Source organism: Ictidomys tridecemlineatus, chromosome 12, assembly GCF_052094955.1.
Source record: "Ictidomys tridecemlineatus isolate mIctTri1 chromosome 12, mIctTri1.hap1, whole genome shotgun sequence".
NCBI classification, from domain to species: domain Eukaryota; kingdom Metazoa; phylum Chordata; class Mammalia; order Rodentia; family Sciuridae; genus Ictidomys; species Ictidomys tridecemlineatus.
The window spans coordinates 26,917,801-26,935,203 of NC_135488.1; the positions used below are offsets into that span (position 1 = coordinate 26,917,801).

Sequence of the window (17,403 nt, forward strand, 5' to 3'; positions counted from 1 at the left end):
GTGTAGTCTGCTACTCTGAGTTTAAAAAAAATCATTCTACTTTATAATATTTTCTGGATCTTGTGATATTTGTAGTTAGAATCAGGTTTTGAAAAAATCTAAACTTGTTTCTCACTCGAAAGTCTCCGATAAAAGGGCAATATGAGTTTAATATAATAAGTTCAGTTGTTTTATACTGTCAATAAATTAATAGTAGAAAGATAAAAAACAAGTCTCTCTTGTTATTTTTTCATGTTGACTTTATAGAAATTTTTTCTCATTTTTAGTTTTATGCTTCACACATTACACTAAAATAGCTTAAATAAGTTTTTGTTTTTGCTCATGTAGCATTGTTTTATAGAACTAAAAAAGTAAAACAAAATAAGTTAGATTATATTTAGGTGTAGATGGACACAACACAATGCCTTTATTTTTATGTGGTGCTGAGGATCGAACTCTGGTCCCTCCTGTGCTAGGCGAGTGCTCTACCACTGAGCCACAATCCCAGCCCCAAGTTATATTATTTTGATAAAATAAAAGAACTTAACTGTCTACCTTGGTAAGGATAATAATAAATCAACTGATCTTTTAAATAAGACTTTTTTTCTTTTAACAGAGCTGTAAAGTTAGTCATAAAATAAATCATTATTTTAAAAAATATCATGTATAGCTTAGATTGAACTTGATTTGAATCAAATCTATATTTCTAGACTTAAGATGCTGTGAAAAATATCTGGTTGGACATTTCAGTCAGAACTGAGCTTTTTGTCTTAGTGGTATCTTTAAGTCTGGACTGAAATTTCCTGTCAGAATTGTAAGGGAATGGCTGAATTCTTCTTATTGCCTGATAATTTAGAAATTCCTAGAAGCCCTTATGGCTGTACAGTTATTTCATTGCTAAGTTTTCATATAAAGTCTTAGAATCACTGAAATGTAGAACCCAAGAAAAATATTGACAAAAATAAAAATTAAATTGTTTATTTTATCAGAAGTTTTTAAATTAAAAGTTCACTTATACTTTTTAAACACTAGATGGCACTAAAACACATCATGATACATTCTGTTACTCATCATGAGATCATATTAATGATTTGTTGAACACTTACGATGGTGCTTTCTTTAGTTGTGTTTTTAAAAATAAAAAATTTAAGGATGTTCTACTAGTGGCATTGATTATTGAAATAATATTACCAAAACTGTAGAAGTACACAATATTTAGTTAGGGATTATTCAAAGTGTTACTTTGTTGGTTTAAGATAGCACCATATATTAATTGTTTTTATCACATGAGTTTGCTTCTTCAGAATTCCATAAGAAGAAGAAATACACTGCAAATAAAAATAATGAATAGGTCTTGAATTTTTGGATAGTCTGATAAATTATGAGAAATAAATCATAAAGCACACTGGGAAAATATTTAAGTTTTTGACAAACAATACTTCTTTTAACAAAGATAACATAAAACTAACAGTATAGCACTACAAGAGAACATCAGTGACAAGTCTTTTGTCAATCCAAGTGATATGTACAGTTAGTCACTGCACAGGATAATTGGAAATTCCCCCAAATCTCACAATTTTAAGGCTTTCCTAAATTTGACAGTATTCCAAAAATTTTACGACCATCAATTATGATTCTTGTGAAGCTGATAGAAACTTTTATATGCTATCAATACTAACAAATTTGGATCAGCTGCACCCGAGGAAAAACTGAGTTAATTTTTTTTTTTGTCATATGGAGACACGATTGAACATACTAGTTAGTAGATGGAGTGTGTCAGATGATAAAAGTATTCTGAGCATTACAATAGTTTCTTGTGATTTTTGTAATATTTGTCTGATGTTAAAAGATTTTGATTTGTTGTGACTTTTTTTCTCCTTCAAAATACATTTCCATTTTTTAAAAATATTTAACTTTGGATTCTTTTACTTTGATAGGGGCTTTAAAAACTATGTAAGCTCCCATCTGTACACATATGAATCCATTCTATTCCAACTCCTTTTAGTTCCTGCTAATGTCTGGTTATTTAACTTTCTGGTCTTATCTACATTCAGTCTTTTACCTTGTATCTCTATTAAAAAGGAGTTTTTCATATTACAAGCAGCTTTTTATTTTTATTTATTTATTTTTATTTTTTTTTACTACTAGGCTTCTGTTTATGTTGTGCTCTCTCTTTCTCTCTTTACTTTTAATGCATTTTCCATTCTTTTGGAATTGCCTTTATGATTTCTACTTAGATGGATCTACAAGACTGCTGAGGGCCATTACCAAGTAGGAATGACGCATCGAAATTTCCTTGCCAAGCGTACCCCATGCTGCTTAGAGGACATTTATGGGACATTGCATGCATGCTTTAATGAGGTGACCTTGCTCAAGGACCTAGGCAGATCCGGGTTTAGAGCTGATCAGGTTTGAGGAAGTAACCGGCTCCTTGAGTTTAAGGCGTTGCCAGTTTAAGATAATGGGTTTTAGGGAAGTTGGAAGTTGAAGATTATTGCTGGGATTAGGGTGTTCCTGCTGCTTGTTCCCGTTGAGTTCTCGTGAGATTGAAATGGGATTTGGAGAGAGCCTCGTGGAGTAGGTGGTTTGTGCGGGAGACAGCAGAACGTGTTTGCCCCTGGACCTGTGTGGAGGCGGTGTGAGAGCTGGAATAAAGAATTGCTGTTTGAACCTACAAAGCTGTGAGTGCCTCGTGATTCTGGTGCCAAGCCGAGACATTGGCCTTGGCATTTTGGTGGCCCGTACGCGGAACGTCTGAATTTGGAGGTGAGTAAAATAGCTCGCCCCTGAGGGAAGGCGAGAGAATGGGTGACCATTTCAAAAAACAATGTGTTCTTGTTTTGATTTATTTCGTTTTTGTTTCAAGCTGCCTATCCCTAGAAATTTCTCAGGCAAACTGGGAAAAATGGTTGGCTCAAGGTTTGAAGTTTGTTAGCCCCGAGAAAGAGAAAATTGATACAGTGAATTTTTATTCAGTTTTTGTTTCATTCAGTTGTGGTTTTGTTTTGTGTTATCTTATTGGGTTGCGTTATCTTTATAGAAGATTAGAAATTATTAAAAAAGAAGCCGAAAAAGTGTTAAGTAAATTGTTAGAGATTCAGACCATGGAGGAAGACATTTTAGGTCAAGCAAAAGAGAAGGTCTCTCGAGCTAGTCAGAGAAAGGGAGAAAATTTAAAGGAAAAGGGGTTATTAGGAAAAAGGCCACAACCAGAGGCTGTCACTAACTCCGTTTTACCAGAGGGTGTAATTCAACCAACAGCCCCACCGATGGAGACAGCTGAGTGGCCCTCAAACCCCGTAGTTGATAGATGGGATCCTGAGACAGGACCTCAAAGATTAGCATGCCCTGTATTTGAACAGGCAGGAGGGCGGCGAATTCACCGTATTTTAGAATTTAACACAGTGAAGCAGTTAAAGGAGGCTGTAACAACCTATGGTCCTCAAGCCCCCTTCACGGTAAGCATGGTGGAGTCCATTACTAACTTGGACATGACGCCAGCAGATTGGGCTAGCATGTGTAAATCTGTGCTAAATGGAGGACAATATTTGTTATGGAAGGTTGCCAATGAGGAATTTTGCATGGAGACAGCTAGGCGAAATGCAGCAGCCGGTTACCCTCAAAGAAATCTTGAAATGTTATTAGGAAGGGGACCTTATGAGGGTCAGCGGCAACAAATGGAATATGATCCTGCTGTATATGTACAGATTGCTGCAGACGCAGTTAGGGCATGGAAGACTTTACAAGGACATGGAGATTTACAAGGTCAGCTATCTAAGGTAATACAGAGACCTAATGAACCTTACGCTGACTTTGTAGATAGGCTTATTCAAACGGCTGCCAAAATTTTTGGTGACACAGAACAAGCAATGCCATTAATAAAACAACTGGCTTATGACCAAGCAAATCGTTGCTGCAGAGAGGTTATTAGACCATGGAGACATGAAGATTTAAACACATATATTAAATTATGTAGAGATGTTAATGAACAAGGGCAAGTCTTGGCAGCTGCAGTACAACAGGCTTTAGATGCCAGGCTAGAAACATGCTATAATTGTGAACAAACAGGACATTTTAAAAGGAGTTGCCCCATAAGAGGAGGGTTTAACAAAACTAGAAATCAAAGGAATAGAATACCGGGTATTTGCCCACGATGCCGTAGAGGGAGACACTGGGCTAATGAATGCCGTTCTCAAACCACCATAGAAGGTACTCCCTTATCAAAAAACGGACAAGGATCAGGTATTTACCCACGATATCGTGGAGAAAGGCACCAGGCTTCATTGCCAAAAAACGGACTGGGGGGCCCAATGCTCCGGGGCCCACAACCACAAATATACGGGGCAGTGGAGGAACCCAGAAACCCCATCAGGGTGGTGCCCAGGACACATTGTCCATTAAATCCCTCATCAGACAAACCCGAGGGAGCGCAGGGTTGGACATCTGCGCCTCTGCCAGAGCAGTATTAACTCCAGAGATGGGAGTTCAAATCATTCCCACAGGAGTAAAAGGACCTCTTCCCCAAGGAACAGTAGGCTTATTGTTGGGACGTAGTTCATCTACATTAAAAGGACTTATGATAAGTCCTGGGGTAATTGATCCCGATTATGTAGGTGAAATAAAAATTATAGCTAGTTCTCCAGGAGGTATATCAGTAATTTCACCTGGAGATAGAATAGCACAGTTGTTAATACTACCCAGCCTACATAATAAGTTCTCTAGTCTTAATGTAGAAAGAGGTTCCAAGGGATTAGGCTCCACAGGTGTAGATTGGGCTATGTTGTCTTTAAATTTAGATTCTCGCCCAATGTTAAAACTAAATATTCAGGGTCGTGACTTTAATGGACTGCTGGACACAGGTGCTGACCTTAGCATCATATCTCTTCAAGAATGGCCAAAACATTGGCCATTACAACAAGCCACTCAAACGCTTCGAGGCCTAGGAGTGGCGACTAATCCCCATAGAAGTGCTATGGTATTAGATTGGAAGGATCCTGAAGGATGTGAAGGAACTATACAGCCATATGTTTTGGATCACCTTCCTATTAATTTATGGGGACGAGATGTCCTAGATCAACTAGGTTTGATGTTAACAAATAACATCAATCCTAATGTGCCCACTACTAGGGCTAGACAAGGTATCAGGAAAGAAAAAAGATTAGGAAAACAAGAACAAGGTATAGCAGCGCCAATTCAAATAGATCAAGGAACAGACAGACATGGGTTGGATTTTCAGAAAGGGCCACTGAGACAATCAAAATTACTTGGAAATCAGAAAGACCAGTGTGGGTTCCTCAGTGGCCCCTGACTAAAGAAAAGATACAAGTAGCCCATGATCTGGTCAAACAACAATTAGCGGAAGGACATTTACAACCTTCCGTATCTCCCCATAATACTCCCATTTTTGTTATCAAAAAGAAATCGGGTAAATGGAGATTATTACAAGATTTAAGAGCAATTAATAATGAAATGGTCATTATGGGACCTGCTCAATCAGGGATTCCTCAGTTGTCTGCTTTACCAAAAACGTGGCATGTTTTAGCTATAGACATTAAAGATTGCTTTTTTTCGATTCCAATTCATCCGGAGGATAGTCCACGTTTTGCATTTACTATCCCTGCATTAAATCATGAAGGTCCTGATGAAAGATATGAATGGAAAGTACTCCCTCAAGGAATGGCTAACAGTCCAACTATGTGTCAAATATATGTTAATAAAGCAATCCAGCCACTTAGAAATCAAAATCCTGAACTAAAAATATTTCACTATATGGATGATGTATTATTGGCACATAAAGATAAAAACACATTGCTGGAATGTTATGCCACACTTACAAACTTATTAAAAAATTATAATCTAGAGATAGGAATAGACAAAGTACAATTAAATTTTCCAATTAATTATTTAGGAGTTCTATTATCCTCAACCATGGTCCGTCCACCTAAAATTCAAATACGAGTAGATCAACTCAAATCACTTAATGACTTTCAAAAGTTGTTGGGAGATATAAATTGGATAAGGCCTTATCTAGGCATACCAACAGGAGAGTTGGGACCTTTATTTGATATTCTAAAAGGTCCATCAGATCCAAATTCACCCCGAATGTTAACTCCTAAAGCTAGAAAGGCATTAAAAATTATTGAGACATATATGGAAAATATGCATTTAGATAGAATTGATATAAGTTTGCCTTTATTATTTATTGTACTACCAACAAGAAATATTCCTACAGGAGTATTTTGGCAGGAAGGTCCATTATTGTGGATACATTTATCTTATTCTCCTAACACTATTCTTACTAGGTATCCTGAGGCTGTAGGACAATTAATACTCAAAGGTATAAGAGCAGCAAAGACAGTGTTTGGAATTTCTCCCAATAAAATTATTACTCCATATACTATGGAGCAAATTGATGAGTTAGCTAATGAATTAAATACTTGGGCAATAATCATGTGTAAATCGAATGTTTCATTTGATAATCATTTACCATCTAATCCTTTGTTGTCTTTTTGGTCTAAGCATCCTGTAGTTTTTCCTAAAATGACAAGAAAAACACCTATCATGAATGCTCCAAATATATTCACTGATGGGTCTAATAATGGTACAGCTGCAGTAGTTACCCCTGATCAAACTTTTACATTTTTAGTTCCCAAACAGTCAGCTCAAAAGGTAGAGCTTAATGCAGTTCTACAAGCTTTTGTGATGTTCAAAGATTCTGTATTTAATTTATTCTCTGATAGCCAGTATGTAGTTAATGCTATAACATCCCTTGAAGATGCTGGTAGGATTTCCCCTTCCTCTACTGTTTTCTCTTTGTTTTCCACTATACAAAGTCTAATCTGGGATAGAAAAGATCCATTCTTCATAGGACATATCAGGGCACATACAGGATTGCCTGGAGCCCTTAGTTTGGGCAATGATTTAGCAGATAAAACTACACATGATATACATATTTTTTCTACTGTAGAAGAAGCTACAAATTTTCATAAAAGGTTTCATGTTAACGCTAATACTTTACAAAAGCGTTTTAAAATAACTAAGGAACAAGCCAGGCATATAATAAAACAATGTCAAAATTGTGTGACCTTTTTACCACAAGTTAATCTTGGAGTCAATCCTAGAGGACTGATACCTAACCATATTTGGCAGATGGACGTCACACACTTGCCAGAATTTGGAAAATTAAAATATTTACATGTTACAGTTGATACTTCTTCCGGATTTTTGATGGGCTCCCTTCATGCCGGAGAAAAAACTAAAGATGTTATAGCTCATTGCTTACAAAATTTTGCCACTGTGGGTGTTCCTAAACAGTTAAAAACTGATAACGGTCCTGGTTATACGTCTAAATCTTTTAAACAATTTTGCTCATCATTTGGTATTACTCATATAACAGGAATCCCATACAATCCACAGGGACAAGGCATAGTTGAAAGAGCTCATCAAACTATTAAAACGTACCTATTAAAGCAAAAAGAGGGAATTGGAAAGGGGTATATATCCCCCAAAGATAAACTTAAAATAACTCTTTTTACTCTAAACTTTCTAAATTTGGATTCATCAGGACTTAGTGCTGCAGAAAGACATATGTATCCGAAAAATGTACATAAGCCTAAGGTACTTTGGAAAGATATTCTAACAGGACAATGGAAAGGTCCCGACCCAGTTATTGTCTGGAGTCGGGGTTCCGTTTGTGTGTTCCCACAGGGAGAACAGCAGCCGATTTGGATTCCAGAGAGGTTAACCAAAACAATTTCTACAGAAAAAGAAGATGATTTGACTGAAATCCATAACAGCTGAAATCCAGAGCTCCAGCTTGGCTATTCTTACATCTGCGACAGTGATTAACCATGGTGCTTTTTTTCAATATCTATTTTATTATTGTATTTTTCCCACATCGTAAAGTTCTATTTTATTTTTTGAGCTCATACAAACCTAGGTTAATGTTTTTCTGATCAGTTTTGTTTTTTGACTGTGTTTTATTTTTTGACTGTGGAGTTTTTAAACATTGCAATGGAGATTTTACCTAGGTAAAGCTACAAGGCCGTTATTATTGTCTTGTATGTTGTATGTTATGTGTGCCCTGTTTTGTGTTGCATGTCAGTATGTGTGTATGTCCATATTTTTATATGAGGAGCGCTCATGAAAAAATGGATCCGAATTTTTTTTTTTTATTCACGTGATTTAAGTGGTTTAATTTAAATTAGTTAAACAGCTGTTAATGATTGCTTTCAAAGGTGATTAACAGATCTGTTTGCTTACTATTGTTTTTAAAGGTGATTAACAGATCTGTTTGTTTACTTTCACTTTTCCTTTTCATCATATTTAATAATTCTGTTCAGGATAATGTCTCTTTAACATCATTGCCAGAATTCCCATCTCCATCCCAGTGCCGGTGAAGACAAAGAAAACCAAACTACAGCTTCTATGATAGCTACCACAGTAAACTGTATAAACTGATGCATCAATGAATATAACTCAACAAGTAATGCTCAATCAAGGACTTGATTTACTTTGGGAGGAAATGGACATATTGATAGACTCCTCCGATTTGAACTGCCTGCAGAACTTGCCTGAACTATATATCAGTTGCATGCATTGTGAACTATCGTCTGGTGCAGCGAATTGTGGTACTGCTGGCATATTTTTGCTGATGGTGTCACCAGTGATGCAATTTCCTTGCCAGCGCACCCCATGTTAATTGTGGTAATGCTGACATCTTTGCTGATGGTGTCACCAGTGATGCAATTTTTCCAAAGGAGCCGTCAATTGGCTTGGTGTCGTGGCATTTCTGTATCTTCCTCCCTTCTACTAGTGATGGTCTAAAATTTGGGGGCCAACAGAGGTGAGGCAAGAACCTCACCCCCCCACTAGCACCAAGGTTAAATTTGGGGGCCAACAGAGGTGAGGCAAGAACCTCACCCCCCCACTGGTGTTTAGGCCTATCCACAAGCATGGCTGAATGCTGGACCGGTAGTCAGCGACGGGTTGATCTGATTGCAGTGGATTCAACCTAAGACAGGGGACTGACGCCTAGAGGTCAGTTCATCCGATGACGGGTAAGAACCATATGTTGAATTGGACAACCTACCAGGCACGGTCCTAAGCCGCATTGCTTGTTGTTTAATTAATCAGAAGGGGGGAGATGCTGAGGGCCATTACCAAGTAGGAATGACGCATCGAAATTTCCTTGCCAAGCGTACCCCATGCTGCTTAGAGGACATTTATGGGACATTGCATGCATGCTTTAATGAGGTGACCTTGCTCAAGGACCTAGGCAGATCCGGGTTTAGAGCTGATCAGGTTTGAGGAAGTAACCGGCTCCTTGAGTTTAAGGCGTTGCCAGTTTAAGATAATGGGTTTTAGGGAAGTTGGAAGTTGAAGATTATTGCTGGGATTAGGGTGTTCCTGCTGCTTGTTCCCGTTGAGTTCTCGTGAGATTGAAATGGGATTTGGAGAGAGCCTCGTGGAGTAGGTGGTTTGTGCGGGAGACAGCAGAACGTGTTTGCCCCTGGACCTGTGTGGAGGCGGTGTGAGAGCTGGAATAAAGAATTGCTGTTTGAACCTACAAAGCTGTGAGTGCCTCGTGATTCTGGTGCCAAGCCGAGACATTGGCCTTGGCACAAGACACAGTTCATACATGTTCTCCCAAGAAAAGGGCTCTGAATTCTCCTTTAAACCTCCATGTTACTTCAAGCCGGCCAAGAATAATTTCTCCCTCATTTACAAAAACATATCTTTATTTCTTTTGTGACATATTTCTATTACACATTAAATATATTTATGCATCTGTTATTTCTCTTCTTGGTCTCTTAACTTGCTGATGAAGGCCTAAACCCTACCCACCTTTTGTCCCTTATAGTACCTAGCACAGTTCATTATTCGTCATAGGCAACCCATAAAAATGTGTGAATTAAATTAAAGGATACATGAAAGTTGTTTTACCTGGTGGCCACAGCATGGTTTTCTCTGCTTATTTATTTAATGTATTGGTCTTATATTTAAAATAAAATCTGTAACAATCAAAGACTCTTGGAAAAAAAGAAAAAGTATGTTTTCTTGCATGTTTATAAAAATTGTGGTTCTCTCTCAATATGGACAGTACCCCAAGAATGAAATTCCCAGAGAGGGCTGGCAGTTGAGTTTCTGTTTGCTGGAAGTATTCCCAGAATCTGGGGATATTCTTCCTTATATCCTAAAGGAAAATCTAGATGGTATAAGATAGCATCCTTTGTACCTATCCAGAGGTATTGATGGCTTGGATCAGAGACTCTGCCAGTGATTCTCCAGGGAGTTTCCAGAAGCCTTCAGTCTCAGACTGGGTCGGAGAGTTGATCCCTCTTGTTCTGAGGCTTTAGCATCTTAGATTGTGCAGCTACTGGTTTCTCAGCTTTCCAACCTGCAGACAGCCATTGTGAACTATCCAGCTTCTGGTTGCATAAGATAATCTATTATATCTCCTTTTTATAATTTTACCTCCTATTGGTTCTGTTTTTCTATAGAACTCTGACTACTACAGAAATTGGTACCAGGAGTGGTTCTGGAGAAACAGAATTTTAAGGATGAATTTCCTTAGTTTGTTTTTTGGTTTCTGGAGTTGGCTGTCTAAATTGGTTAGGCCTAAAGTTGCTAAAGTCTTTCCTACTGGTACTATGGAGAACACTGGTAATCTATGGTGTGAACTTTAAACTTTTTAAAACTTTATAAAATGATACATTTGATGATGCTCCCAGTATGGCACTTGTAAAAATCAAGGAGTTTAATGACTCTATACATGATACTTTTGAATACTTCTGGAAGTCTAAGAAATACGACAATATTGGTTGGTTGCTTCTGGCTTCCATAGACAAAGTAACAAAGGAGAAGGATGAGCTCAGAAATTTAGTTTCTCAGCTGCAGATGCTCATAACTGATCTGAAAGCTGATCAGTGTGTTGTGAAGGAGAATCTTCCCTCTTGTAGTCATAGGGCTGAGGTTGCTGAAAACCAAACACAAACCCTCAACTTGCAATTGACTGAATTAGGATGCAATCTTAGCTCTCAGTCTCAAAAGGTATCTGTGGTTAAAGGGAGGCCGCTGCTTGGAAAATAATGGGATCCTGTTAATTGGGATGATGGTGTATGGGAGGAGCCTGAGGGGGCTGGGGACATTAAACTCCTACATTATGATGCATTTATTTTGCCAGAAGTTGTTGAGTCCTCATCCTTATCTATGGCTGATGCATTCCTATCCCCATTCTCTGTCACATTGGCTTCTCCACCTCCGTTGGAGGGAACAAATCCTGCTTTGGCTGTGGAAATAGCAATGACATTTCATGATTTATTGATCAGCATTAAAATGTTGATACTACACAGGACCCACCCTTACTACCCATTTTTGCTTCTATGCCTATATCTAGATTCAAGTCTAAGCAGGCTCCTAGAGGTGAGATGATCCACAAGGAAATATATTATACTCCAAAGGAACTTTTTGAGTTTTCTAATTTATACAAACAGAGATTTGGGGAACATGTGTGGGGATGGATTTTAAGGGTGTGGGATAATGGTGGAAAGAATATAAAATTAGATCAGGCTGAATTTATTGATATGGGCCCATTAAACTGATTCTAGATATAATATAGTAGTTTGCAGTGTTAAAAAAAATAAGGTACTAATAGTTTGTTTGGATGGTTGGCTCAAGTATGGGTCCAAAGATGGCCTAGGGTGAGTGAGCTGGAAATGCCTGATCTCCTTTGGTTTACTAGGATGAAGGAATTCAGAGGCTCAGAGAGACTGGAATGCTAGAGTAGATCTGTTATGTCTGACCTTCTCCTCCATTCTGGGAGGATCCAGAAGATGTTTCCTTCACCAAAACCATAAGAAACAAATTTGTGAGGGGAGGATCAGCATCCTTGCGGAACTTTGTCATTGCTCTTCTCTATGTGCCAGACCTTACCATGCAAACTACAATTAATCACTTGGGAGACTTAAATGCAACGGGAATAATTGGAACCCAGGGAGAGAGGAGCCAAGAGGCAGCACTCAATCCCCAAAGAGAGGGTAGTCATAGTTCCCATAATGGACAGCAAAGGGGAAGAAATGAACAAAATGTTCTGACTCGTGCAGATCTCTGGTGTTGGCTAATCAATCACAGTGTTTCTAGAAGCCAAATAGATGGGAAACCCACAAAATACTTATTTATATAAGCAGAAAAATTCTAGGGCAAATGTACAAAAGTCTGCCTTAGAACATAACAGAACCACGGTCCCTCAACCACTTCCCAGATTTGAGTCAGTTTACAGATCCAGAACCCCTTGAATGAAGGGGCGGCTTTGTTCCCTTGTGGAAGGACCCACATACAGTACCAAAAAGCTTTACTGTTAATCTTTCTCTCATTCTTCTTCAAAGGGACCCAAGGCCTTCTATCAGGGTAACTGTGCATTGGGTAAAAGGCAATGATCAGAACTTTTGGGGACTACCAGACCCAGGCTTTAAATTGACATTGATTCTGAGAGATACAAAATGTCACTGTGGCCCACTAGTAAAAGTAGGGGCTTATGGAGGTGATCAATGGAGTTGGGCCAAGTTCTGACTCATAGTGGTTCCAGCGGCTCCCCAACCTCATCCTATGGTTATTTCCCCAGTCCTAGAATGTATAATCAGGATAAATATACTTAGCATTTGGCAAAACTCCCACTTTGGTTCTCTAACCCATCAAGTGAGGGCTATTATTGTGGGAAAGACCGAATAGAAGCCTCTGGAGTTGCCTCTACCTGGGAAAATGGTAAATCAAAAGCAATACTGCATTCCTAGATGAATTGCAGAGATTAGGGCCACCATCAAGGACTTGAAGGATATAGGGGTAGTGATGTTCCCAGAACATCCCCCTATTAATCAACTCTCCTATTTAGCCTGTGCAGAAGACGGTTGGGTCTTGAAGTACAATGGTTATGGTAATAAGCTGAATCAGGTAGTGAGCCCAATTGCAACTGCTGCAGCAGATGTGGTTTCTTTACTTGAGCATATTAATACATCTGATAACTGGTATGCAGCTATTGATCTGCAAATGCTTTTTTTCCTCCATCCCTGTCCATAAGGATCACCAGAAGGAATTTGCTTTCAGCTTGCAAGGTCAGCAATATACCTTGACTGTCCTTCCTCAGGGGTTTGTCAACTCTCCATCCCTGTGTCACAATTTAGTTCACAGAGATCTTGATCACCTTTCTCCTCCACAAGGTATTACACTGGTCCATTAATTTGATGACAGTATGTTTATTGGACTAACTAAACAAGAGGCAGCAACCACCCCGGGCTTGCTAGTGGAGCATTTGTGATGGGAAATAAATACCACTAAAATTCAAGGGTCTTCAACTTCAGGAAAGTTTTTAGAAGTCCAGTTGTATGGAGCCTGCTGAGATATCCCTTCTAAGGTAAAGGATAAGTTGTTGCATCTGGCCTTTCCTAAAAACAACAAAGAAGCAGAATGCTTGGTGGGCCCGTTTGGATTTTGGAGGAAGCACATTCCTCATTTGGATGTAACCTCTGCTCGTCTACTGAGTGACTAGAAAAGCTTCTTGTTTTGCATGGTGTCCAGAACATGAGAAGACTCTGCAGCAGATTCAGGTGCTGTGCAGGTTGCTCTGCCATTTGGGCCACATGATCCAGCAGACCCAATAGTGTTTGAGATGTCAGTGGCAGATAGGGATGCTGTCTGGAGCCTTTGGAAGGCTCCCATAGGTCAATCACAGAGAAGGACATTGGGATTTTGAAGCGAGGCCCTGCCATCATCTTCAGAAAACTACTGTCCCTTTGAGGAAGTGTCTACTGCTCCTGGGCCTTAGTGAAAATTGAAAGCTTGACCATGGGCCACCAAGTTACTATGTTACCTGAACTGCCCATCATGAACTGCGTGCTAACTGACCCACCAATCCATAAAGTTGGACTTACACAGCAGCACTCTATCATCAAATGGAAGTGGTTCATATGTAATGGGGCCTTAGTGTTAGAGTCTGTAAACAAGTCAGGATGGTGCCTAGCAAATGTTAGAGTCTGTAAACAAGTCTGGAGGGCGCCTGGCATATTGCCAGAAGGAGTGGTTTGTGAAGTGACGCCAGCGAGCCATTGAGTGTGGAGATTCCTTATTGGTTGACTAATTTATCTAGTTTATGCTAATTAAGATAAGCTGTGTGGAATGTATATATACCCCTCCTGTCCTACAATAAATGGCTCCTACTCCTGCTGTATCAATCTACACAAGTTGTTCGTCACCCCCACCCCCCGGGTTATTTTGCTGCAGCCGGACTGCGGCACCTTGGAAGGACCTGAAGGCAGAAATAGGTTACCTGAAGAATTGGCCCAAATGCCCATGGTTCCTACTCCTGTTACAATACCTACTGTCCTTCAGCATGACCCTATGGCTTCCTGGGGTGTACCTTATGGTCAATTAACAGAGAAAGAGAAAACTAGGGCCTGGTTTGCAGATGGTTCTGCACAATACATGAAAGTGGACAGCTATAGCACTACTGCCTTTTTCTGGAAGAACCCTGAAGGAGAGTGGTGAAGGGAAATCTTTGCAATGGGCAGAACTTTGGGCAGTGCATCTGGTTGTGCATTTTGCCTGGAAGGAAAATGGCCATACTTGTGACTGTATACTAATTCATGGGTTATAGCCAACGGTTTGGCTGACTGGCCAGGGACCTGAAAAGAACATAATTAGAAAATTGGTGACAAGGACATCTGGGAAAGAGGTATATGGAATGGGCAAAGGATTTTTGAAGATATTTATATCTCAGGTAATTGCTCAGCAAAAGGTGAACTCAGCAGAGGACTTTAATAATCAAGTAGATAGGATGACTTCATGTGTGGATAGAAGTCAGTCTCTTTCCCCAGCCACTCCTGTCATTGCCCAATGGCCTCATGAACAAAGTGGTCATGATGGCAGGAGTGGTAGTTGTGGATAGGCTCAACAGCATAGACTTCCACTCACCAAGGGTAATCTAGCTAAGGTCACTGTTGAGTGCCAAATTTGCCAGTGGCAGAGACCAACCCTAAGCCCCTGATATGGCATTATTCCTGGGGAGATCAGCCTGCAGCCTGGTGGCAAGCAATTATATTGGACCATTTCCATCATGGAAAGTGCAGAGGTTTGTCTTTACCTGAATAGATACTTCTGGGTATGGATTTGCCTTTCCTGCATGTAATGCTTCAGCCAAAGTCACCATTCATGAACTTACTGAATGCTGCATCCATCATCATGTTATTCCATACAGCATTGCTTCTGGCCAGGAAACTCCACAGCCAAATAAGTGAGGCAGTGGGATCATGCTTATGGGCTTCACTGGTCATACTGTGTTCACCAGCATCCTGAAGCAGCTGTTTTCCTAGGACGATAAAATGGACTTTTGAAGATGCAGTTACAGAGCCAGCTAGGTGGCAATACCTTCCAGGGCTGGGGCAAGGTTCTTCAGAAGGCTGTCTCTACTCTAAATTAGCATCCACTATATGTTACTCTCTCTCCTAGTGCTAGAATTCATGGCTCCAGGAATCAGGGGGTAGAAACAGGAATAGTACCCCTTACCAATACCCCTAGTTACTCATAGAAGTTTTTACTTCCTGTCCTGAAACCTTATGCTTTGCTCGCCTAGGAGTCTTAGTTTCAGAGGAGGAATTCTTCTGCCAGGAGGTATAACAATGGTTTTATTAAACTGGAAGTTAAGACTTTCCCCTGTTCACTTTGGTCTTCTCATATCTCTAAGTCAATAGGCTAAGAAGGGAGTTATGGTGCTGGTGGGGGTGAGCGATTCAGATTACTAAGGGGATATTGGACTATTATTCCACAATGGAAGTAAGAAAGCATACTCTTGGAGTGCAGGAGATCCTAAGGGTGTCTCTTGGTATTACCCTGTCCTGTTATTATAAATGATGGGAAACTACAGCAACCCAATCCAGGCAGGATGATAAATGTCTCAGACTCTTCAAGAATGTAGGTGTGGGACACAGCTCCAGGCAAAGAGCCAAGACCTGCTGAGGTGCTTGTTGAAGGTAGAGGAAATACAGAATGGGTAGTAGAAAGAAGCCAAAAATACCAACTATGGCCACATGACCAGTTATAGCAATGAGCATTGTGATTGCCATTAATACTTCTTCCCTATTCTCTTAAGAATATGTTTATGCATATTTACACATGCACTAAGAAGACATGTTTGTTACCCTCCTGTTATTCATCATTCATCAAACTGACTTAATATCAGTACTTTAAGTGATATTTTTGTTTTCCCTTCTATTCTGGAGGAAGAATTAATATTTTTCACTTGTATCAAGGATAGTTCTGTTGCGTTAGGTCGAAAGAATTATGACCTTGTTATTGTTTTTATTTGAAGATTAAATATATAAAGAGTCATGTTTGGATATCAAGTTGACAAGGTATGGACTTCTAATGGTTAATTTGAATTGTCGACTTGATTGGATTAAGAGATGCCAAAGATTAAGAGGCTTCTGAGTGTGTCAGTGAGGGTGTTTCTAGGAATGACTGGCATGTGGTATAGCAAGATGAAGTGAAGTAGAGGCCTTGCCTAAGTGTGGGCAGCATCATCCAATAGATTGAAGGCTTGGATGGAATACAAGTTGAAAGAGAAAGGGAACAGATGCAGATGCAAGCTCAGTCCTTCTTGAACATGTTTTTGATTGCTGCTGTGATCACCTTAGAACATCAGACTCTCGCTCCTTCACTCTTCCAAAGAGGATTCTGCCAGTGATTCTCCAGGGAGTTTCTAGAAGCCATCAGTCTCCTACTGGTATAGCACATTTGATCCCCCTTGGATTGTGCAGCTACTGGTTCCTCCACTCTCAGCCTACAGATGACCACTGTGGACTATCCAGCTTCTGGTTGTATAAGCTAATCTAATAAATCCTCTTTTTATAATCATCCATCCTGTTGGGTCTACTCTTCTAGAGAACCCTGACTAATATGTCTCTCAAGGACTTTTTCTCCAAAGGGGAGGAATAAAATCATTCATTAAGTAGAGGGAAAAGTAGGAAAAGAGAACATTAATTATGTAAATAAAAGGTATAATGTTTATATATTAATGAACATAATATAGCAGAGAAGGGAAGAATGATGCACAAGAGAGTGATTTGTTGATGCTGAAGTAAAAACTATATAATTATATTTGAATAAATAATATGGCTATTGCCACAAGAACACATATAGACCATTTTCTTACTGTGGCTTTCTCTGGAAGTATCCCTGAAGTAAGGGCTAAAGTGTGGGTGGTTTATTTGGAAGATGATTTCATCAAACAGAAGTGGAGAGAGCAAGGTGTGGAGTACAGAGAAGGAAAGAAGCTGGTAAACATGTGGTTAAAAGCTGTGAGCTCTGGCTATTAATCAATTTATTTCCTCTTGTCTCCAAATCCAGCCTTTATTAATCGCCTTGCCTTAAGAAATT

The 17,403-nt window shown here is 39.4% G+C and overlaps 1 pseudogene; it reads left to right on the plus strand.

Annotated features, from left to right (window-relative positions):
* The first annotated feature begins 10,713 nt into the window (after positions 1–10,713).
* On the plus strand, positions 10,714–16,069 carry LOC144368932 (uncharacterized; annotated as a pseudogene).
* Positions 16,070–17,403: the final 1,334 nt, after the last annotated feature.